We start from the raw sequence: 24,242 nt of genomic DNA, 5'->3' as shown, positions 1-24,242 counted from the left end.
GTGTTATTTTTAGGTCACAGGACCCGACGCGCTTACTCTACGCGCCATGGGGCGTGCCCAGGGGCGCGTCGCGTAAGCGCGTCGCATGCTTACGTTGCGCGATCGTATTCGCTCGAGTGCTTCCGGGTGCGCTTACGCCGTGCGTATCATGCGGACGCGGCTACGCGATACGTCACGATGATGTTTTCGTTCGCGGCAATAGCGCTAACGGGACGCTCACCGGTGTGCGTCCCGGTGCGTGCCGAAAAAGTGCGCTTTCCGGTGCGCTCACCGGGGCGCACTCCGGGAGCGCTCCAGAGCAAAAAAATAAAAATAAATAAATAAATATTACATTTCATAGCTATAGACATTTGTTATTAAAAAACTTTGAAATTTACTGAAAAAAACATTGGTTTGGGGCCTTATATATAGTTAGGAATTAGCATTTAAAAAACCTATGAAATTCACTGAAAAAACCATAGGTTTCACACCAGTTATAGTTAGGAATTAGAATTTAAAAAACCTATGAAATTCACTGAAAAAAACAGAGGTTTCAGATCAGTTATAGTTAGGAATTAGCAATTAAAAAACCTATTAAATTCACTGAAAAAACCATAGGTTTGACACCAGTTATAGTTAGCTGGAAATTTTACTGACATAAAACCATTGAAATTCCCACGTTATAGTTAGTTGGACTCACTATAACTTGCCCGTGTAATGCACTGCTGATGACATCACATATTACATCACTCATGACATGGTCAGTGGCATCACTCATGGGAAATCAATCAACACCACTGTGTCACACCATGTCACCGCGGAATTGAGCTTGTCCACATTTCCAGCCTTGAATCGCTCTCCATTGCGTGGATTTTGGTGTTTAAATGTAACATTACCGATGCACTGTGGGAGCAGTAGTCCTGTAAGGAGTTGCCAGACACAACATTTGAATTAACCATAAGGCCTGAAACACACTTAGGCGGGCCTGCTATTTGACCTTTATTTTGGAGGTCATGTTCCGTGTTATGCAGTGGAAATGTAACCCCGTTCGTGCTTTGCATTTACATTATGCCTGAGACTGTTCTAGGAGCCCAATGTGATTTCACAAGCAGCTTCACCTGGTTCAGGCCCGTGCTAGATAGGAGTGATATTATGTCAGCATGTCTCCCCTGTTTTGCATTTATTGCAGCGCGATGCATATTCAGTATTTTATGTAACTATGTGACCAGCGCGATGGTTTAAAATACGGCCTCGATTTTCAGTTGTTTTACAGCAACATGAAAGTGTTTTTTAATATGTTGGTGCTCATTTACATTTAACTTGATGTACTATAGTGGTATTTGTTGAATTTAGAGCAAACTGACAAACTGTTTTTGACGATGAGCGTTATCTTTTTACGATGTAAATAGCCACATTGTACATATCTGAAATGAAATGTATTTTTAGTTAAGTGGTCACCACATTTTAATTGATTGACTAACATTAGTTAACAATGAACTCTTTTATGTCTATGACTATGTTTGAGTTTAAAGGCCACCACTAAAATGGTGCTCATTAGATTGAGAAAGCCTGCTGTGACAGGCGAAACGCGTCTCTCTTTGCTGGGTCGGAGGAGGCATAATTCAATAAAGAAGCCTTTACCTGAATAGCCCTCGAGTGCGTGCTCTTTTTCCTGATGGGGAATAGAGGTTCTTTGGTTAATATTTTCAGCGCTGGCGGTTGACGCTGTTCACGCAACACTAGTCGTCTTGGGCCACTAGATCCAGCCGCAACCTGGAGGAAGCAAGCATGGTAATGCTATACTGATGGCCCCCATGATGTTCGCTGGGATGAGGATTTGCGGATGACAGCAGTTTGGGAGGCAGTACCTCTGCTGCGAGGAAGCCATTTAGCATTCAGCGCAGGGTCGAATCCTGTCCTGTCTAGAAATCCCTTACTCGGAATGCCGGCGTAACTCATGGTGACTGGGCACCGTGGCAAGCGGTGAGGACTATAGGGCTAATTAATTTTTGTACAATTGGTCTCCCCCGACCTCGCTTGTGTGTTTGGACGCATAGGATGTATGCCGCCATGAGAGGAGACTTGCCTGTTTTATACCCCAGTGTTTATGGGACAAATGTGTTATAAAGCCCCGGGGAGTTCAGGCTCGAACTCAGCAATGTCAGGCTTGTGCTGCCAAATAGGGAAATCAATCAACACCACTGTGTCACACCATGTCACCGCGGAATTGAGCTTGTCCACATTTCCAGCCTTGAATCGCTCTCCATTGCGTGGATTTTGGTGTTTAAATGTAACATTACCGATGCACTGTGGGAGCAGTAGTCCTGTAAGGAGTTGCCGGACACAACATTTGAATTAACTATGAGGCCTGAAACACACTTAGGCGGCCCTGCTATTTGACCTTTATTTTGGAGGTCATGTTACGTGTTATGCAGTGGAAATGTAAACCTGTTCGCGCTTTGCATTTACATTATGCCTGAGACTGTTCTAGGAGCCCAACGTGATTTCACAAGCAGCTTCACCTGGTGCAGGCCCGTGGTAGAAAGGAGTGATATTATGTCATCATGTTGAGGAAATAGAATTTTTGGTAGTTAGTGTGTCCCCCACTCGCACCCTATTCATGCACCCGTGCCCCATGTATGTTCATGTAATTCCCTTCCCGTGCCTGTTATGATAATGTCCCTGCATTTCCGTCTAATGTTAGCATGTCAGTTGGTAGGCCTTCCATGTATGAAGTACGAATTCCGCACTAAGGCCTACGTTTCCAATGCATTTACATGGTGCACTTTTAAATATCGTAAAGCACACGTTTTTCTGGCCCAGTCGAGCCAGGCCCAGAATTGAGGCTCCGAGCCTCTTCTGTCTCTGAACACTGCAGCTTTTGTATGCATCCCTGACCTCTCCCCCACTCCCTGCCCAGCCGAGAGGTGCCCGGCCCGGCCTGGCCTGCCTGCCAAAACGGTATTTTGCCTACAGTTATCTGCTCAACCTCCGCAAAAACACATTCCAGTCTAGTGAAATAGGTAAACATATTCCGCCTGCAGAGCGCGGGGCCCAGCCTTCCTGTCTCCATGCAAGTGATTTACTGAACCCGTTGCCATAGTAGGCCCATAGCCCCCGTGCATTGCATGAAGAAGTATATGCACACACTAGCATTCAGTGATGAACGGCCTCTGCTCGAGAGACCTTTACTTCAGACAATACATCCTCCAAACATAAGATATCAGATATGGCAAAGGTGCAAGTCGTTCTGACATCCCAGACTCCAGACTCCTCTACTGGTGCTAAAGTCACAGCCCCCAGTTCTCCCCAGTTACACGTCAATCTCACGTCATGCTCAGTTGCGCGCACATGTAGGGTAAAGATTTCTGCTGACCCTGCAAAATTCTCTCTATGCATCCACCCACCTATGACATCTCTCTGACTCATCAAGTGCACGCCTACGTGTACGCCTCCTAACACGCCTTCTTTTACGCCCATATGTTCTTATCTCTCTCTTTACACTTGTTCCGCCTACTGTATTCATTGTAATTGTATGATTTTACTATATATAATGTGTGATGTTAATAAAACGTCAGATATCCCTTCCTGAACCTTAGTGGTGATCGAACCCGATTCTCGTTGACTCGAGTCATCTTAATTAAAGCCCGTATGACTCAGATACCACGGACTCTGCCTCTCATTTTCATGAGCTATTCTTATTGTTATTTAATGTATGGAAAAATAGTCCCGGTAATATTATTTACCACATAATCTGGCGCCCGAACAGGAACTAGTCCCCTTCCCCACGCGCCGGCGATGTAAGCGCAGCCCCTGACCCCTTCTACAGCCGTGACGGACCCATCTGTGCACACCCGCGGGTTTTCCTGCTAACTCCCTCAGGCCCACGGAGGAGACGGAGACTGCGACCAGGCATCCACACGAGGCGGATAGGAGTGCGGACTGTCCAGACCAGAGCCCAAGCCGAGAGAGCAAGGTCCGAGGTATCCGGAGGCCCACCTGTTCAGAGGCGCATGCATAGCAGCAAGAAGCCGTAGCAGTCCAGTCCAGTCCAGTATCGAGTTTCCGAGGCCTTCAGTTTTGCTTCCCGGTGAGTACCGTTGTTGGGAACGCATATAGACGGGTTCAGTATTTGAGCCCGGTCAAGACGGGTCTGGGTACACAGATCCGGTACAGACGTGTCCATCTAGGTGGATGCGGTATGACGTGTCTCTTTATGGGACCGGTATGACTGTACTGTTTTAGCAGTGCATCCAGTATTCTAGTGTTGTATTTCACGATTTCAGAATTGTGTTATTCTATGTACCAGGTAGTATCTGTCCGCAATGTTTTAATGTCGTGGTATGAATGATTGTTTTCAATTTATTATTTTGCTTAATGTGTTTTCGTTCAGCCCAGTTCAAACATGCCACTATTTTCGAAGTTACGTCAGATAGGAACCAGGAAAGGGATACTCGAAGAAGCAGTTCCCGTCCCGCCTAGGGACACTCCCGGACATTTCATGTACCACAAGCACGGCTTAGATGCCATACTATACTTAGACTTATGGGTAGACTACACTAAAGATCTGGAAGAGAAACATAGATGGCCTGTCTCAGGGACATGGGATGCTGATTGCATCATGAGAGTAGAAGAAGCACTTTGGAAAAAGAAAGCCAGACAATCCCAGAAAGATGCCATAGAATTGTGGCGTAAAGAAGCGCATAGAAGAACAGAGAAAGAAATTCACAAAGCAGAGAGAAGTAGAGAAGCATCAGAAAAAGCCAAAGAAAAAGAACTACTAGAAGAATGTGAACGAGTTAGAGCAGAACAATTAGACCGACAAAGAAATGCCCTTATTAAAGGCATGTACCCCCTTCTCGCCGAGGGCCTACCTAAAGTGACCCCGGAAGTACCCAGTAACTTGCCGCCACCATTGGTCCCGACTAAAATCCGTAGTCACAAACAGACCGCAGGGGACATTTTCCTTTCTTCCTATTTAGACGACGCTGCTCCACAGTATGTAAATGTACGTGTACCACCTACTAATCCTCCTCCCAACCCTATCGTTCCTGCGAATCTAATTACTACTCCAACTAATCCTCCTACTACTACTCCTCTTGTCACCGTCCCTCCACAAAGTCACACTGTCACTACCGACGTGGAGACACCGCCTATTAACCCTTTTAAAATGCCACCACCCGTAACACAAGATCGATCCGCGGTAGCAGCGGCAGCACTGACACTAAAAGACGACTCAAGTCTAGCCGACTCAAGTCTAGGCGCGGCGGGAGGAGGAGGCCCCTCCACCCCGCCTCAGTTAAAACGAGCATCACTACGAGACCTAGCATTACAGCGCACGCCAAAAGCAGCTACATACGCAACCCTTAGACAGTACCTTACTGATTGTATATATGATCCAGTACCAGGTGAAGGTTCAATGCTCATATACTCCTTGCGTGTAAGACGCGTTGCAAACTATTTGAGTATCCTACCGGACATGAAAGACCACTTGGATAAAATATACCATTTCATTAGAACGGGGGAGGGACCAGAAAGTGTTCATGAGGCCATGGCACATAGGAAAGTGGAGCTTCAACGTATGATCTTACAGTATTTGATTAATTGTTTGATAAGGGAACAAGACCAGCCAAGTAAAAATAAAGAAACACTTAAAGTCCTGACAAACTGGAGTGACAACATAGCTGCTGGTAAACATGATAAACAGAATTGTGTAGAAGCCATGTACAGGAAAATACGTAAAGAAATTGTTGAGATACACGAGAGAGAGCAGGCCGAAGAAGAAGCCGAGAAAGAAGACGATGAAGTCTCAGAGGACGATGAGTTAGTAATTAAGGACACGAGTAAAATAAATTATGTAGGTAGGGCAAGACCGTCGGATAGACCGTTCGATAGACCCATACGCCTAGAACACAGTAAACGTTCTCTCTCTCCCATACCAGAACGATATTCTCTTGAACATCTATTCCAAGCCACTGACCAAGCACTGAAACAACGAGTAGGTCATAGTGAACTTAGTTATTTGCATGAGCAGGAACTAGCCCGGTCTGCAGTACAATGGGCTGGAAACTCTACCATATATAAAGATGATATAGTAGCGCAAGCATTTTTGAGTCTCTCCCCGGAAGAACAGCGTTTAGCTGGTATTTACATGATCCAACACCTCATCACATTGTACGAAAGTCAGCATGCTGATCCAGGTCCCCTATATAAATTATTGGACGATTTACTCCTAGTAAGATGGAGAGGCCTAGGTACCGATTTAATTAATGTCATTCTAGAACAACGACATAAATACATGACTTTCCTGACCCCACGTTTTATTCCTGCTTCACATGGAGAAAGAAAAACCTTTTACATAGACAGACAGAATCCCTTACGAGAGGTTCATCCCATTAGAACTGATGCGGGTACACTTCAACGAGTATACGTTTACACACCCTTGACGAAAATGGAATTATTGGAAATGAAAAAATTACTACCCTGTCATGACAAAGATCCAGCAGGGTTCCACCGTGAATTAAAAGACATGCTCCGTATGGGGGAGTATACATATGCTGACACGATTAAAATGTTAAAAGTACTGTTGCCAGCAGGCATTTATGAAAAACTTAAAGAAAAAGAATGGGAGGTGGGTGAGAAAAAGATTAGCTGGACAGAATTAGAAAACGAAGATAATACACGAGTCCCTGGTACTGGTCTCGGGGATAAAGCTAAAGAATTACCAGAGTTATTGATACAGGTTCTGCCGAGATTATTGACGACTAAAAAGGAAGATTGGGATGCTATTTCTGCCTGCAAACAGAAACAAGATGAAGACACTAGTGATTTTTATTCTTGATTTGAAAAATGTTTTCTTATTAATAGTGGCCTAAAGACAAGTAGTGAATCATACCCACATCTCTTTGTAACCAAATTGGTAGAGAACTCCTTACCGCAGATTAAAAATAGAGTTTTGAAAGTTGAGAGTACCTGGCAAGCTAATAGCCCTTCCCAGATGTTACAAATGTTACAGTATCACCAGAACAGAATTAGAGAGGAACAAGAACACGAAAAGAGACGCATGAAAGACACGAAAATGAAAGTACTAGTTGCCCAAACAGTTCCAGCCGCAGATGGTCAGAGAAAGGGCGCGGCACCTGTCAAAGGGAACTGCAACTACTGTAAACAGCCAGGTCACTATATAAATGAATGTGCTGTCCTGAAACACAATATAGCTACAGGCAAGACGAAAGAAAGACCGCGTCCTCCTAGACAAGAACACATCCCGCAAAATGCTTCAACTCCACAGAATCAGCCACAGACAGTAGCTGTACCCCAACCCATTGCTGCCACACAACACGTCACGCAACAAATGTACCAGTACGCACAGTCAGATTATCCAGATTACCAACAGTATTCATGAAATAGCCTAGAGAGGGAGCTTGGCTTGCCCCTTATTGAGGTTCCGGTTGATCAAGAAGGTCCCTATGTACATAGTCAGGTCTTAGGGACAGACAGAAAGTTTCTGATTGATACAGGGGCGAGCAGAACTACCATCAGTCATGACGAGGTTCCAGGGGCACCCCTCTCAGGCTCACAGAATGTTTCCCTGGGATTTTCAGGAAAGCCTATTGTTAACGAAGTGTCAAAGCCAGTTTCCCTAGAAGTTGGTCCATTATCTCGTACTACAGACTTGTTGCTTACAAAATCATGTCCAGAGAACTTGCTTGGTATAAAAACATTGAAAGAACTAGGAGCAGTGATTTGTTGTTCTCCGGAAGGAGTGAGATTGTTTTTACGTGATTTTAAAGGACATTATGTACTGAGAGATTTTGATACCAGACTTCAGAATGTACCACAGCATTTATGGGCGCAAGGTCCGACTGATGTAGGTTACATGCACATTACACCATACCGTGTCACACTCAAGCCAGGAGTTGTACTACCACGAATCCGACAATACAAGTTACCACCTGAGGCTGTAGTTGCCTTACTGAAAATTGTTGACGAACTCATTGCACAAGGGGTGGTTTTAGAAACTGACTCCAATGTATGCAATTCTCCTATCATTCCGATCCTTAAACGAACTGACCCGAATGCACCACCGGTCTATAGACTGGTGATCGACCTTCGAGAATTGAACAAATGCATAATACCCCAGTACCCAGTGGTCCCGGACATTTCTTCTCTATTGACTGCCATTGATTCCGAAGCAGCGTTCTTTACTGTAATTGATCTCAAGAACGCTTTCTTTAGTGTCCCAATCCATCCGGAAAGCCAATATCTCTTCGGATTCTGTTTAAATGGCCGAAGCTTCAAATTTGCAAGAGCTCCTCAAGGGTTCACAGAAAGTCCCAGTATTTACAGTCAAGCATTGAAAAGACAACTAGACAGTATTCACATGCCTACTGACACTGCACTGCTCCAGTACGTTGATGATCTTTTGATCACCGCACGGACAGAACGAGACTGCGAGCGTGCATCACTGACAGTCTTATACTTCCTGGCAGAAAAGGGGCACAAGGTGTCCTCTTCGAAGCTACAATTCTGTGCCCAGCAAGTGGTATACCTTGGGCACTTGCTGTCCAAGAGGGGTAGACAGTTGACACCTGACCGCATCCAGTTAATTGCACATCTTCCACAGCCCAAGACACAAAAGGAAGTACGGGCCTTCATTGGCCTCACTTCTTACTGGCGACAATGGATTCCCCAGTATGCATATCTAGCCAAACCACTTATACAGTTGACAACACAGGAGGCAGCGACTTCGACTGTCCTCCCTTGGACCCAGGAACATACACTTGCATTTGATGAACTGAAGAAAGCTCTATGTCAAGCACCTGTTTTAGCGACACCATGTTACAGCAAACCTTTTACACTTTTTGTCACCGAACGCGATGGCACAGCATTATCTGTTCTCACACAAGACCAAGCAGGAAAACACAAGCCTTGTGCTTATTTTTCTAGTACATTGGATCCAGTGGCCCAGGCTCTGCCTGCGTGCCTGTAATCAGTTGCAGCAACAGCTCTAGCAATCAGACAAAGCGATTCCATAGTGTTAGGACATTCCCTGACAGTACAGGTTCCACACTCAGTGGAAGTTCTCTTAAACAGAACACAGACACAACACCTGACCATAGCAATATTGACAGGATATGAATTGACACTGTTCCAGCCACACATAGAGATCAGACGTTGTAACATATTAAACCCTGCTACACTTTTGCCTTCGAACACAACAGATCCTGCACCACATGACTGTAAGGATGTCATTAACACAGTGACGAAGCCAAGACAAGACTTGACAGACATTGCATTATCCGACCCAGACCTGACACTTTATGTGGATGGTTCATGTATGAGAACAAGCACAGGGGAGTTAGCGGCCGCATATGCAGTGACCACCGAGACTGAAGTCATAGAAACACAGCGAATTGACACCTTGTCTGCCCAAGCAGCAGAGCTCATTGCTCTGACTCAAGCCTGTATACGAGCCAAGAACCTGAAAGTAAACATATACACAGATTCACAGTACGCATTCGGAGTCGTTCACGACTTCGGTGTCCTCTGGCAAGAGAGAGGTTTTCTGACCTCCCACGGAGCCAAGATACAGCATGGTCCCCTCATTCAAGCTCTGTTAGACGCGATACACCTGCCGACAGTAATAGCCATTATGAAGTGCAAAGCACATACTAAAGTCACTGACATTATTTCCCAAGGTAACGACCTGGCAGATCGAACAGCTAAACTTACAGCTCAGACTCATACAACAGACACGACAAAGACTGAAGTATCATCACAGACAAATTGCATGACAGTCAGGGATCCCTCACAAGATGTACTAGACACACAGACACATGCCACCCAAGACGAAATCAAGAAATGGACTGAACAAGGAGGGGTCCAAACCGATCAGGGATGGATGACCAAGGGAAAAGCCACATGGTTTCTCCCCGACTCCATGGTTCAAGCTATCATAATTACAGCACATAGTCCGGCACACTTAGGAGAAAAAGCCATGTTAGACAGTAAACAGAACATCTGGTTCAACAAACATTTACGTGCAGCAGCGAAACAGAAAGTACGTACTTGTATGATCTGTTGTCAGTTCAATCCAGGCAAAAGCATTCCTATGGAACAAGGTGGATTTCATCCTCCTGACCACCCTTTCGAAGTCCTCCAGATGGATTATATCCAGATGGACAGATGCCGAGAATTCAAGTATGTCCTCGTAGTTGTATGTGCCCTATCCAGATGGACAGAAGCGTACCCAGTCCCAGATTACACTGCTGTGACCACTGCCAAGCAGGTGGTCCGTGAAATTTTCCCGCGATACGGCTTGCCCCGTGTCGTGTACTCAGATAATGGACAGCCATTCTCTTCTGAACTCATGAAACAAGTATCTCTCCTGTTAGGGTACCAGTGGAAATTCCATTGCGTACGACATCCCGAGGCAGCAGGCCTCGTAGAGCGTCACAATCAGACTCTAAAAACACGACTAGCGAAGGTCTGTGCAGAAAAAGGCGTAGACTGGATGGTAGCCTTGCCGGTTGCCCTCTTTTACATGCGTATGGTAGCTCATTCCAGGACATGACTATCTCCTTATGAGGTAGTTTTCGGTAGACCGCCAAATATGTGGGGTACGCCTATGCCAAGAAAAGTTACAGATGTCGACAGTAATATGCTGACAGATTACCTGGCTTCCTTGATGTCTGCACTACTCTCTTGTCGTTCACAGGTTGCCGCCGCCGTCCCAGACAACACCCTGGTTAAAGACCACGCCATCCTCCCTGGCGATCTGGTCTTAGTGAGGAATTTCGACAGGTCGAGCCCCCTGGAGCCGCGTTGGAAGTCACCGAAGCTTGTGTTACTGACGACGAGGACGGCTATTAAAGTGGAGGGAAGAAAGGGCTGGATCCATGCCCATCATGTAAAACGGTTTCTTGGCTCGGGAAAATATTCCAAAGACTGTTTTGCGAAAGACTCTGAGAACTGTTCGGAGATAACAGACACTAAACTCCCTTTGCTAGAAAAAACTCTGCAGCAGGAGTATCGATCCAAACTACGGTCTAGTAAGTCAGACAGCGTTTAATTGTTTAAGTCCCCCTCGGGTGAAGCGGTTAGACAGGTTCCTGACATGTATGAGACCATAGACCCAAATAGTCAGAGAGATAGGCGAAATGAAATGAAAAACAAATATTGCAAAAACCTACGCAGCAGATGTATTGTTACTTTGATTTTCATGTTTGTTCTAAGTATATCGATTATATGTATAAGCTTGACGCTACATGTTTTCTTTCCTCCTCTTGGTTCACGTGTACATTCTTCTCTCAATGACACTGTAGAGCACACATTCAGTGACCTGCCACCTCACGAATTATCCTATCAACTAGCACTGCGCAACAATACCTTTATCCGAATGTTACACCACTCTCACCAGACCAGCAATGTCACAAATTGCTGGGTATGTGGCCGACTCCCACCCTACCAGAAAATGAAGGAAGCTCTGCCCCTTTTCCCTTATCCGTTTTCGCACAATGGTTCGTGCGGAGCATGGTTTGCTTTAATGTCCTCATTAGACAGTAAGCCCATAGTTTCCCAAGGCGAGTGGATATGGAGGGACCTGAACACAGTTATGAATAAAGCATGCTTTCCAGACAAGGATGGTCTTCCCCGAAGGACAGGAACCGATCTAGAAAATGAAGTGTATGGATTAGGAAATTTTACCCTTAACCTCATGATCCTGAACGTCCAGTCTGAGACTAATTCAGATGTGCCGTTTATAACCGTCTCACCAGTGAAAGGAGAATTATGCGTTAGACAGAATGGTTCAGTGCATTTAGGACACAGTGATTGTAATACTGTGGTCGAATTCAGTGATAAAGGAAAGTCTACTTTCAAAACTTCCCGCCATTCCTATTTTTTTGTGGTCAGACAGCCTATGTACGTTTGCCTTTAGACTGGGGTGGAACATGTTATATTGCGTTCCTATTGCCACCAGTTTTTCTAGCCCCATCTAATTATCATCGAGATTCCCGACTCGAACATGTAAGACACAAGAGGGAGATCGAGTCCCCAATTGTCGATCAGACTGAGACAACATTGGAGCAGTATACAGATTTCAATAAAGGATTCTTTTTTTTCATAGGTCCCATTCAAAATAGTAAATTAATACGTAGATTAACAAGAACTTTGGAAGCAGTAGTGAATGAGACTACTTCTGCCTTAGGTAACTTAACCGAGGAACAGTCTGCTATGAGACTTGTTGTTCTTCAGAACCGCCTTGTTCTTGACGTCATCCTGGCCGATAGGGGCGGAGCTTGTAGAGTGATCGGCTCCAGTTGTTGTGTGTTTATTCCTAATAACGCACCATCAGTGTATGCAGCAATAACAAGGCTCCATAAAATAGCTCACCAGATACACCAGAACCCTGGCACCTGGACTTGGTCCGGTTGGCTCTGGAGTGTGATATCAGCCTGGGGATGGAAAGTATTGTCATTCCTAGGAATAATACTGCTCATATTATTCAGTTGCTGTCTCTGTCTGCAATGTGGCCCAGCGATTTGCGGCTTGTGTGCCACTGCTTGCATTCCCCGTCCACGTTCACGTTCCCGTGCTCGAATGAAAAAGGACGAGCAAATGATGTTATACGAACAGATAGATGGTCTTATGAAAATAGATATATCCTAAAGGGCGCAGTAGGGAACAAGGAGGGAATGAGGAAATAGAATTTTTGGTAGTTAGTGTGTCCCCCACTCGCACCCTATTCATGCACCCGTGCCCCATGTATGTTCATGTAATTCTCTTCCCGTGCCTGTTATGATAATGTCCCTGCATTTCCGTCTAATGTTAGCATGTCAGTTGGTATGCCTTCCATGTATGAAGTACAAATTCCGCACTAAGGCCTACGTTTCCAATGCATTTACATGGTCCCCTTTAAAATATCGTAAAGCACACGTTTTTCTGGCCCAGTCGAGCCAGGCCCAGAATTGAGGCTCCGAGCCTCTTCTGTCTCTGTACACTGCAGCTTTTGTATGCATCCCTGACCTCTCCCCCACTCCCTGCCCAGCCGAGAGGTGCCCGGCCCGGCCTGGCCTGCCTGCCAAAACGGTATTTTGCCTACAGTTATCTGCTCAACCTCCGCAAAAACACATTCCAGTCTAGTGAAATAGGTAAACATATTCCGCCTGCAGAGCGCGGGGCCCAGCCTTCCTGTCTCCATGCAAGTGATTTACTGAACCCGTTGCCATAGTAGGCCCATAGCCCCCGTGCATTGCATGAAGAAGTATATGCACACACTAGCATTCAGTGATGAACGGCCTCTGCTCGAGAGACCTTTACTTCAGACAATACATCCTCCAAACATAAGATATCAGATATGCCAAAAGTGCAAGTCGTTCTGACATCCCAGACTCCAGACTCCTCTACTGGTGCTAAAGTCACAGCCCCCAGTTCTCCCCAGTTACACGTCAATCTCACGTCATGCTCAGTTGCGCGCACATGTAGGGTAAAGGTTTCTGCTGACCCTGCAAAATTCTCTCTATGCATCCACCCACCTATGACATCTCTCTGACTCATCAAGTGCACGCCTACGTGTACGCCTCCTAACACGCCTTCTTTTACGCCCATATGTTCTTATCTCTCTCTTTACACTTGTTCCGCCTACTGTATTCATTGTAATTGTATGATTTTACTATATATAATGTGTGATGTTAATAAAACGTCAGATATCCCTTCCTGAACCTTAGTGGTGATGGAACCCGATTCTCGTTGACTCGAGTCATCTTAATTAAAGCCCGTATGACTCAGATACCACGGACTCTGCCTCTCATTTTCATGAGCTATTCTTATTGTTATTTAATGTATGGAAAAATAGTCCCGGTAATATTATTTACTACAATGTCTCCCCTGTTTTGCATTTATTGCAGCGCGATGCATATTCAGTATTTTATGTAACTATGTGACCAAAGCGATGGTTTAAAATACGGCCTCGATTTTCAGTTGTTTTAGAGCAGCATGAAAGTGTTTTTATTATGTTGGTGCTCATTTACATTTAACTTGATGTACTATAGTGTTATTTGTTGAATTTAAAGCAAACTGACAAACTGTTTGTGACGATGAGCGTTATCATTTTACGATGTAAATAGTCACATTGTACATATCTGAAATGAAATGTATTTTTAGTTAAGTGGTCACCACATTTCAATTGATTGACTAACATTAGTTAACAATGAACTCTTTTATGTCTATGACTATGTTTGAGTATAAAGGCCACCACTAAAATGGCGCTCATTAGATTGAGAAAGCCTGCTGTGACAGGCGAAACGCCTCTCTCTTTGCTGGGTCGGAGGAGGCATAATTCAATAAAGAAGCCTTTACCTGAATAGCCCTCAAGTGCGTGCTCTTTTTCCTGATGGGGAGTAGAGGTTCTTTGGTTAATATATATAGATATATATATATATATATATGTATATATATATATATATATATATGTATATATATATATATAAATATATATATATATATATACATACACATACATATATATATATACATACACATACATATATATATATACATACACATATATATATATATATATATATATATATATATATATATATAAAATTGGACAATCTTGCAATACATACAGGGACACAGGAAGCAAAAGAGGACAAGAAAATTCCTTCCAGTGGGGTCGTGCAAATAGCATCCATGTTTGAGTGACAGGATATACATTATGACAGTTATCCAACAATAGGTGATACAATTGAAGGTTATATTACATACATTTATGTGTTTATATTGAGCTTATATAATTCCTGCATGTTTCCATGTGTCTTTTGATTTGCTAGGATATTTCCAGAAAAACTTTCAAGAAAACGTGTAAGGAAACTTGTGCAGCGGACATTTCGACGGCCATTGCTAAGAGGTGAAGAGTGAGTGGTATTACTATATATAAATAGGTATACACTATAACTTCTATCTCTTTACATGTATTTATATGCACATTTATATAAAGTAGAAACCCACACTTTAACGGAAAATAATTAAACCTTACAATCCCAACCTCTACAAAATGCAGACAAATAAACATTTAAACTGAAACTGATCTCTGCTTTCTACCAACTGTAAAGAAAGCACATGCTCCAAATTACTAGAGCCCCAACGGAAAATCTGCAAAAAGTGTGAAACATCTAAAAAGAACATGCATGTAAGCATTAATAATATATGTAGATGCATAACTTTATATGTAAATAAACATCTAAACATTTTAAAATTGCAAGTCTTTATACAATTAGGCTATTTTGAGATATTACTATAAAGCATGCTATTGGAGGGCCACTACCAAAGATTTGTTGTAATTATTGTAATGGAACACAACCCCCTCACGCCCCAATGTAAAAGAAATATAAGTAAGGGAGGTATTGTAGGATACATGTGAGGCAAGCACTAGTTTCCAGGAGACCACAACCAAAAAATCCTAAAAGATATACTCCTTAAAGTCCCCAAACATATCACAGGCCAACTACCACCTATACCCATTTTAAAATGTTAAATTACACAAACTGAAAAGCCTCCATTGATACTCTCCGACCTGTAGAAGATACCAGGATAAAGAAATACCTAAACACTTAAAAAATTATATATAACGAGGAGCCCTTCCGGTTATTTGACAACCTAAATAATGATTGATGTATCCTAATATCTTCTACAGCAAGCAACTTACTAACACTAAGCCATTGTCAAACCTGGATATTGGATGGGACCTTCAAAACCATTTACTCAGATATAAACCTTACACAGTGAATATCAAAAAACAAATATAGCATTCATAAAAAGACCTAACACCTAATAAACAAAGTAGCACTTACGACAAACTCTTAAAACACATTAAACATAAAACAAATAACTACTACCCACAAACAATAATCAAAGACTTTGAACAAGCCATGATTCAAACCATCATAAAACTACAAGGCTGTTATTATCATTTCAATCAAAGCATATGGAGACATATCCAACAATCCACACTAAGGGCCCACTTGCTAGTTTTGACGGTCCTGGAGCAGGGGGCACGCCACTGATCCACTCCAAAACCGCTGAAATTCACTACCGCCCGCCTGCCAGATTACAAGTAATTTTGTGGTCGGGCGGGTGGTGTGATGGTCCCGCGGCAGTGCTGTTTAAAGGCACATTGTGAGCATTAAATAACACTGCCACGGAACCGAAAGTGCACGGTCCTGCAAGAGAGGGAATGCACCATGTGGTGCATTCCTTCCTGTGCAGGAACTGGGGGTGCAAATCTACAGGGGGGCACAACATGTGCCCCCCCTGCATGCACCCTCTGTTCACAGGGGCCTGAAGGGGTCCCGTGGGGTCCCCTCTCTTCCCTCACCCCCAGCAGTTACATGGCGGAAGAACCTCCATGAGACCACTGGCGGTGAGTAAGGTTAAAGTATGATTGGTGGTGCATCAAGTTACCACCAAGAATACTGCAACCCTCAAACCGCTGCAGGATCGCCAGGTAACACGGTTTGCTGGCGGTTGCGAGGGTGCAATGGCTGTCCGACCGGGCCCCTAATGGGACAGATGGACCGCCAGTGCGGCGGTGGCTGGACCGCCACGCCCGCCCCTGCAAGTCTGAGAGTCCTCAGATCACCAGATTCGTAATCATGGCCTTAAATGTGAAATATGGTACAAACACTAATTTTACCTTTGAAATAAACAAAATGATAGCACTAGCCTTTGTCCCTGTCACAGAGGAGCCAACCACTACAATTTACTAAAAGAAAGTCTTTTCTTCCAACAAAACAAAAACAAACTGAGCCCCCTAATGGATTCATTTGAAGACATCTGGGTTGTCAGACTACGTCACTTGGGCACAGATGTCAAACTTAATTCCAAATACCATGGTTAAATGTCTATGACAGCAGCAGGGCCAGGAAGCCAAAACAAACAACGCAGGGAAGGATGGCACAATGTCTTCCAATCCATATTAGGCAAAACCCAACCCACACACTATAAAATTATAGAAAGTCTACAAAAAAATCAAAGCTACCAACAACTAAGAATGGAGCAATAATTGTACCTAAACTAAGTGAACAAATCAAAAGAATGTACGACATGCTACAATTTAAAGTAAAACTCTTCATAAACAAGTAGATTGTTACGATTCCGTCCTTAGTCCGGTACTCCTCAGGACTCAAGCGATGCAATAAGGTATCCACCCCCTGATATCCCCAACTCCTGAAATTAGTGCACGGAGGATTGGAGAGTTCAAGTGAGGAAAGGGTAGGAAGGGACAGCAGGGATTAGAATCTTGATCTTGGAACACAATCATGCAGGCTTCCTCGTCTATTCTGCGAAGGCGGTATTCCATAATACCGGAATATACAAGATTAGCGAGAGGGGTTGTTGTCATGCTTGGTATACATGAGCCTATCCCACAGTTTGCTGAAGAGGAAAGCCAAAGTCTCGCAGGAAAATAATACTCAGTACTCAATAGCTCTTATAGCTAATCAAGGATTCTATACCTTTTGGTTTCATGCACCATAGTCTCGCTGGTCCCATATTGGTGGTGCCTCAGGTTACCAGAAGTGAGGATTTGCAAAACTTAAAGAAAGCTCAGATGCAGTTTATTGAGAGCGCAGGCAGCCGCTCATAAGACAATATCTGGTAGAAGCAGTACTCAAGAGAAAGACATGATTACCGCTTTTGCGCAGTTCAAACACTTAAAGGAAAGCAACCAAAAATAAAGCGCCTTAGCGGTTAATTGCTCCTGCCTTGGTGCTCCGGTAAACGCACCTAAACAACGCCAAAGTTACGGGAACGCTGCCTCAGAGCTCCTGTGAAAGCAAACAGCACAAATGTCACGGAAACATCGGCTCCTGCCTCGGTGCTCCGGTGGATATAAATACACAATGTCAAAGTTACGGAAACGCTAGCACTGACAATCGCTCCTGCCTTGGAGTGAGGATAACTTATCTCGCTTCTCACGTCGCCAAAGGGGAAGAGCTGAATCCAGGAAAGGTTACTTCTCGGTTGCCTTCACCGGGGTGAGCAACCCTCTCGAGGTGGAGGTGAACAGTCAGGGAATGTCACGTCCTTCTGAGACCAGGGGAAAGCAGGAGACTTCCCGTCTGCGACTTCTCCTCAGGAAACGGGAAGTTGGTGACAGGCTCGCTATTGGGAATTACGCACGTCTCTTCATGCGTGTCGCGTTCTTTTCAGGACGTGACTCCGACCCTGTTTTGGATGCATTCTGGGGTTTGTAGGCCAGGCAGCCGCGACGCCTATGAATCCTGACATAGATCACTAAGCAATAATAGCCAAAAGCATAATATAAAATAAATACTAACCTAAAAAACGCCAAAAACAGTATAACATAATCATAACCAACATTACAATGAGTTTTTATTTAAATAATACATTTAATATTTTATTACACCTGTCAAAACATTAAGAGCCTAATTATGAGTCTGGCAGTCCATGAACCGCCAGATTCATGGTGGCAGTCCATCCACTGTTGCACCAGCGGTCCAACCACCCGATTACAAGTTGAGCAGTCGGACCGCCATGGCACCACCGCAACCACCAGGGATCTGCAGTCCCTGGCGGCAGCACAGCATTGTGAGGCCGCAGTATCCTTGGTAGGGCAGCTGCAGCCCCACCAAGCATATTACGAGCCCACCATAAAACTGGACACAGTGAGGAAACAAAGGGGGCCATACATGGCCCCCTGGTGCCTTGCTCAACGGAGTGCATGCTGGGGGTCACACGGTGTGCCCACCTGTCTGTATTCATCCCCAGTTCCAGCACAGCATGGACTTTACAGACCATGCTGTGCTGGAATGTGCTGTGGCTGACCCACAGCGCTGCCTTGCTAAGGATCTCCTATGAGCGCTGTGGGCCAGCTGCCACAGGACTGCCTGGCCGGACTACAACTTGTATTTCAGCGGGCAATCGGCAGTGGAGTTAGGCAGTGTGCGAGCAGGGTGGAGGCATCCTGACCCCCTCCCACACCACTAAACTTATAATCGGGCACTAAATAAAACTCCAATTTTAAATAAGACTGCCAAAACAATATATTTTACTTATTATTATCTAAACCTCACCAACCAAATGCCTCAAACAAAAAACTCAATTTGTTGTGTATAAAAATAACAACACATAAAATACTCTCAAAACAAAGTTTACTGAGTTTTGACCAAGATTCATAGCCTGATGGGCAAACAGATACATGAAGTATCATAATGTCAAAATACACACAAACAAAAGAGATGACCTGTGCCTCCAACCCCATCCAACCTCCCATCCCCAATGAACACATAAAATACTCAATGCCAAATAACAATCACATAACATTACATAAATGATAAAATATAACATTTCTCCACCAAAACAAATAAATGTAATAGGACTACTGTTCGGTAGCTGCACATCATTCTCGGTATCCACATAGCCAAAAAGTGTAATCCACCAAAAAGTGTAAAAATGTTTTCCAAGAGCCCCCCAAAAAATCTGAAAAAGTGTTTAAAGAAAGTTACGCTCCTGGAAATCAAAAAAATATTGGTTTATTAAAAACCAAAACTAATTTCCCTTAAAAAATATTTTTAAAAGCTAAATACAAATGCTCATAGGACACATTTGTAAAAAATAAAACACCTGCAAAGCACACCAGAAACCCCCCGCAAAAAACAGAACAATAAAAAACATAAATATAAATAACACTTAAACATTAAAAAGCAAGTAAGATACCACAATAAACATAACATATTGATACATTACTAAAAAATCGTCAGAAAACATAAACCAACACACTAGTAAACAACACTACATTTACTACAACTAAATCCCAAACAACACTATAACCAGACTCTAGAATGCTCACCTACATCCCTCCTACCGTCCAAACACTAAATAAAACTTCTAAATAGGCTTACCTGTTCTGACGAACAGCAGCACTTTTCTGTGACCTGAAACCCAGAAAATAGACTAGAAATGGCACGAATATGCTGCAAAACATAGGATAGCGGTAGGTAAAATGGCTGTAAAATTAAACTAAAAAACAACTGACTATCTCTCCTAGAAATGAATGGGAAAATAAGTTACAAATGTTTTCCAAATTGTAAAAATATGTTGAACATGTGAAACATGTTAGAAAGAACACGTTACTTACCTTCGGTAACGATATATATACCCTGCGGCGCCGAAGATGCAAGCATCAAAGACCCAGGGGCCCCACCTGAGTCCGCGGGCCTGAAGGCACGCCGGCGGAGTCGGGCTGCCCAAAGATGGCATGCATCACTTCGTAAAATTGAGGAACCTGGGCAGGGGTGGCTCCAGGTACCGGGAAGAAAGGCAATCCCGGAGTCGACCCTCCGGGCTCCGCACAGGGAGCCGCGGGAGAGGCACCACCCGCATCCCTCCTCGCGTCGACCGACAGACAGGGAGAAGTCGAAGAGCGGCGATGCTTCTTTGAATTCTTCTTGTGCTTCGACATACCTGACCCAGAGTGTAAAGACTTGGAAGAAGAGTGATGGTGATGACTCCTTGACCGGTCCCTCAACCTCCCACGTAACCGGGACCTCGAACGGCACAGAGCCGACTACCAGGCCTCGAGACGCTTTTGGTACAGCTCCCGCAAAGATTATGGATTCATGGTCTGGCAGTCGGAGCACAACTTGGGGTCGTGGTTGCGCTCCAGGCAGAAGAGGCACACACAGTGCGATTTCGTCACAGATATCAGTCGGCTACAGAAACCGCAAGTCTTGAAGCCGGGCATCTCTGACGAGCAGCAGGAGTGGAAGACCCGAAAACTGAGTCGCCAAAAAGTCAGTCAAAAAGTGTCTGGAGGTACTGCTCTCTCCGGATCTGCGCTGGGTGGGTGGTGTCTAAGTAGCTACTGCAATGTCATCCCAGTGACTACGACGAATGTGGAGCCGACCGACGCCACCTTTCGACGCACAGGGGTACTGCTTACAAAACACTTTGACGCCCGGGGGTAATTCTAAGGTAAGGAATCTATAACTAACTGTTTCTTTCAGATAGTTGTTTAAAAATTTACAAAAAGAATTGTTAAGTATAAACTAAATAACAGTATAAAAATATACAATTATTGAATGTATACTAAAAAAAGTATGCAACAATTGTGTTACGATTAGGTATTAAACACATGAATTATTGTTAAAAAATGTTAAATTAAAAAAACTGAAAAATGTACAAAAAATGTTTTTTTTAGTAATATATAAATGTTTATATAATTTAAAAAAATATATATATACATCAAATAAACTGACAAAATAGAGAGTATTTGAACAATGTGTTACATATCTTTATTGAACAAATAAATATGAAAATATGTAAATAATAATGTTACTTATTAAATAGAACCAAATACTATGCTAGTTATCTTTCTAAACATCAACAATGTTAATTAAATGACAAATTACTCGTACTACATAGAAATACATTTTAACAAAGTAATTTAACACAGAAATGGTTACATTAAATATTCCCAAGTCACTGTATACCATTTTGGTGAATGTGTTGGACACCAAAGGTGTACAGTTCACTATATCACGCCAATCTAAAACTTTTTGTGGAAGGTGTTGCACACTAAAGGGGCAACATTTACTATTCCGACTCCAATCTAAACCATTTTGGGGAAGGTGCTGGACACTAAAGGGGTGATATTTACTATACCCACTCCGATCAAAACCATTTTGGGGAAGACGCTGGACACTATAGGGATAACATTTACTATTAACACTCAATGTACACCAAGTGGGATAAAGTGTTGAACACTATAGGGGCAAAATACGCTATTCCAACTCCAACCTTATTTTGGAGAAGGTGTTGGATACGAAGGGCACACCATTTACTATTGCAACTTAAATATAAACCAGTTGCGGAATGTTTTAGACACTTAAGGGGCAACATTTACTATTTCCACTCCAATCTAAACTATTTTAGGGAAGGTGTTGAATATTGAAGAAGTTACATTTATGATTCCCACTCCAATCTAAACCAATTTGAAGGTGTTGGACACTAAAGGGTGATATTTACTATACCCACTCCAATCTTAACATATTCCGGGATGATGTTGGATACTAAAGGGCAACATATACTATTCCATCTCCAAACTAACCCATTTTTGGGAAGGTGTTGGACACTAAAGAGACTACATTTACCAATTCAACTCTATTCTAAAATATTTTGAGGAGACAGTAAAGGGGCAACCTTTACTATTCCCATTCCAAATGAAACCATTTTGGGAAAGGTACAATCGGTACTGGGCACACGTATAGGTTAGACATTTTAGATACAATGAGGTAGTTCATAAGAGAGTCAACACCGGTAGTTCAAAGAAAGTTATTTGTATGTAGATGATTTTCTTAGAAGGAAAACAACGCAAGGCCAACACGTGTTTCGTCACCAGGTCATTACCTGTGACTCTTCAGGGCAGGAAACAATACAATGAAACGAGAGCACAATCATGTAAAAGCATAATATTGGCAAAAGCATGTTGTGCCATGCAGAGAAAAAACACACACTACAGGGTGATCTCACACAACACCCTGGTTAATAGTGGAAATCCTAAAAGCCTTAATAAGAAAACAAAGTATGATGGTGACAGTGTGGGTGGTTGCAAACAAGGTAAGCAACCAGACTCCAAAAGTGTGAATAATAATAAAAGGAAAGCATCACAATCAAAAGGATAACTCAGCTCTTTCTTGCTTTGAGGGCACATTTTCTGTCTATAGGATAATACTTCTAACGACACATCAAAATGGTCAGGAAACCATATGATTACCAAAATTGTTTAGCCCAAAAATCCGAAACCAGCGACACAGTATGGCGAGTCAACAGGAAAAAGGCGTCACAAGAGCAGTAAAATGAGAGGCACATGACTAACGAGATGGTCACATCTCAGACACGGTTGCGTTAATCTAGTGAGAGAAGAAATGTGACAATTGAAAACGTGCGTGCGACAGTCACACAAGCATATTTGCATGTTTGATGTAGCAGTGACATGCGTTCTTACGGCATTAAATGATCACATCATTCAAACGTAACAGTAAAAATACAGAATGTGTTGCTAGATACCATTTCAATTAAATTAATGCATATTGTGCACAGTTCAAACACTTGGATAACATGAAAAACATTAAAACAGGTTACCGCATGTAGTCATGTGGAATAACCATAACATGATCCTGGTCGGTGCAGCTAGAGATGAGGAAAAAAAAAATTTGGAGCAGAAAGAAGGTGGGTGATAGAGAACATGCAGGGTATGGTGTAATCGTAATCGACATGTTACCTGAAATCGTGGAGAGTGTGAATCTCTAAAGTGGAGAGAGAAGGGACGGGATACTCGCATACAGTTAAAAACAATTGCAAAAGAAATCGAATGGGCCAACGGTAATAAAGACTCACAGGGCTGTCGATTAAGCGGAAACTCACAGAGGTACCGGTGATAATTCTGACCTGGTGTACGGGTGTTAAAAGTAGTCGCAGGTTGCGCCGTCTTGTAAATAGTTGCCGCAGGTAGGGCAGTCCAGAAAACTACGGAAGAACATGAGAGGGTGAGTTTGTGTTCTAAAGGGCCTGTAAAATAATCTGAGTGTGGGTCTGGGATACTCTACAGCCACATGAAGGGCAGCCTGCAAGAGGGAGTCAGTAGCTGGTAGCAAATTACCTCGGGTAGATGTGTCCTAACGGTGCTCGTCCTGCCTCAGAAAATTGGAGGCTGAGCAAGGAGCGGAAGTGAGATTTAAATACTTAGAGTAGTGAAAGCTAGAACGTTGACAGTGCATAAAGTGCGATTAACAGGAAGTGAGTCAAAACACGTCATCCATGCTGTAGGAGGATGTAACTGAAAAACTAGAATGGTAACCACAGGAGTGGCGGTGTATAAAGGAAGAGAGTTCCTTAAGTACTAGAGGATCGAGTCTGGCAATATCAATGTGCGACTGGGAACGTGGCGGAGGCCCACCACGGGGGGAAGAAAGCACAAAAGATGCGCGAGAAAACACAGGATCATGTTGTACAATGAATAAAAATGGTTCCAATCGAAAACAATTTGTAACAGTGTGCGTGTAAGCACAGTAACAGCATTAAATGTTAACAAACAATTTCTGGCCAGAAATGTGAAGCACATGTATGCTGTAATATTGAAAATAACGAGTAGATGATTAGAGTTGGAGAATAACAAATGACATTGCAAAAAAGAGGCAGTGCAATAAGTAAAACTAGCTCACCTAGAAGGCTAACAC

General features: G+C 43.4%; 1 protein-coding gene across 1 annotated transcript in view; it reads right to left on the bottom strand.

The window, feature by feature from the left end:
• Positions 1 to 24,242, bottom strand: part of LOC147683291 (disintegrin and metalloproteinase domain-containing protein 9-like) — a 2,469,977-nt gene that overhangs the window by 391,435 nt on the left and 2,054,300 nt on the right. The window lies entirely within an intron of this gene.

This window comes from Lissotriton vulgaris, chromosome 11, assembly GCF_964263255.1.
Source record: "Lissotriton vulgaris chromosome 11, aLisVul1.2, whole genome shotgun sequence".
NCBI classification, from domain to species: domain Eukaryota; kingdom Metazoa; phylum Chordata; class Amphibia; order Caudata; family Salamandridae; genus Lissotriton; species Lissotriton vulgaris.
This window is presented reverse-complemented; position numbering and strand designations above follow the sequence as displayed.